At 45.3% G+C, this 1,888-nt stretch overlaps 1 pseudogene; it reads right to left on the bottom strand.

Moving 5' to 3' along the window:
• Nucleotides 1-753: 753 nt before the first annotated feature.
• LOC105718200 (V-type proton ATPase subunit E 1-like) lies at nucleotides 754-1,599 on the bottom strand (annotated as a pseudogene).
• Nucleotides 1,600-1,888: the final 289 nt, after the last annotated feature.

Here is a 1,888-nt window from a genome sequence, read left to right as displayed (position 1 = left end):
ATGAGGCAGGAGAATCGCTTGAACCCAGGAGGCGGAGGTTGCGGTGAGCCAAGATTGCACCATTGCACTCCACCTTGGGCAAAAAGAGCAAAACTTCATCTCAAAAAATAAAAAAAAATTAAAAATAAAATAAAAATGAACAATAAAGTGTTTAACCCATTTAAAAATTGGGTTATCATAGCACTTTGGGGAGCCAAAGCAGGGGAATTGCTTGATCCCAGGAGTTCAAGACCAGACTGGTCAACACAGTGGGACACCATCTTCAATTAAAAAAAATAAATTGGGCCATTAGATTTCTTGTTGTTTTTTTTTTAAAGATGGGGTTTCACTATGTTAGTCAGGCTGGTCTTGAACTCCCGACCTCAGGTGATCCACCCGCCTTGCCCTCCAAAGTGCTTGGATTACAGGCGTGAGCCACCACACCCGGCCAGATTTCTTGTTAATGATTTGTAGGAGTGCTTAGATATTTTGGAACTGTATATTTCTACCTCTTCTAAACGGGGTCCTATTTTTGTGCTTCTCTCTCATATTAACAACTAGGGGCTCTAATCCCGTGTGGATGTGCTTCTGGGAGTCGAGAGCCCTTGAAATCATTCACAGTATCACCTGAGAATGACTTCCTCTGAGGCAAGGGTCTATATTTTTTATTAGATTCTTTTTTTTTTTTTTTTTTTTTTTTACTTTCAGATGAACTGGAGGTGGGTGTTGATCATATTACATGAAGCTTTCCGCCATTGTGAGCAATTAGGCAAGGCATTAGTGACAGACAGAGGGGCATCACTGATAAATACAGAGCAACATCGGTGCAGTAAAGAGGAAGCTACGGAGACATCGTGTTTCTTCAAATATCAGAAGCTTCCACATCACAGCAGGAGAGCCGAGGATGAGCTCCACCTCCCGGAGGCTTAGTCCAAAAACTTCCTGTTGGCATTCGCACCAAACAAGGCTCCTCGGACTTCTGGCATCATCTGCTGGGCTATGAGGTTCAGCCGGCTTTCCAGGGTGTTGGAAACCTTTATTTTATGATCCCCATTGTAGATCTCAACTCCACCAGCTATGTCCTCAGGCAGGTAGGACTTCTGGTCCATTGGGACATCAACATCGTTTTCGGTGGCAATTTTGTACATTGGGATTGCCTTTTGCACCGCAGCCTTTACCAGAGGGAAATCTCATTTCCTGCATCGAACAATCATTCGGGGCTCCAGCAACTGGTACAAACCCTGGAGAACCAGTCCATCCAGCAGCACTTGGTACCTGGTTGTATCTTTTACCACCTTGCTGAGCCTCTGTTTCGCTTCATTTAGTAGGTCTGTGATAAGGTCATCTCTTGCTCTGAGGACTTTGAGCCTTGCTTGATTCATCAAATTGGACATCTGAATTTTCTTCTGCTGCTCAATCTGTTTCTCTTTCTTCTCATAATACTCCATAATCTTTAGTCTTTGTGTTTGCCCAAGCCAACCTTTCTCTATGTTGAACTCTTCCTCTGCCTTTGCATCTATTTCTTCCGCTTTCTCATTGGCTTCTTGTTCAGTGAAAGCCATCATATGCTTAATCTGCTTTTGCACGTCAGCATCGCTGAGAGCCATGGCGAGAGCAATGCTAGGCCAGTGAGCAGCAGGCTCGAGTTTAGGCGTGAAAGCCGAGGTGGGTGGAACGGCAGAGACAGCCCTCATTTTTTATTAGATTGTTAAAGGGATTTGTGCCTCCAAAGAAAATGCTAAAACCCTGGGCTGTCACCTTGGCTGTCAGCTTCTCTCCTCCTTGTCCCCAAATCATTCAAGACCCAACTATTCCAGAAACCCTTCCCTCCCTCCCCCAGGCTCTCCCTAGTGTGGTCTGAGGACCATGGCAGCCGACTCCCATGGGAGCCTGAGAGAGTCAAAAGCTC

This window comes from Aotus nancymaae, unplaced genomic scaffold, assembly GCF_030222135.1.
Source record: "Aotus nancymaae isolate 86718 unplaced genomic scaffold, 86718_ANA_hifiasm-v0.15.2.pri h1tg000089l, whole genome shotgun sequence".
NCBI lineage: Eukaryota > Metazoa > Chordata > Mammalia > Primates > Aotidae > Aotus > Aotus nancymaae.
This window is presented reverse-complemented; position numbering and strand designations above follow the sequence as displayed.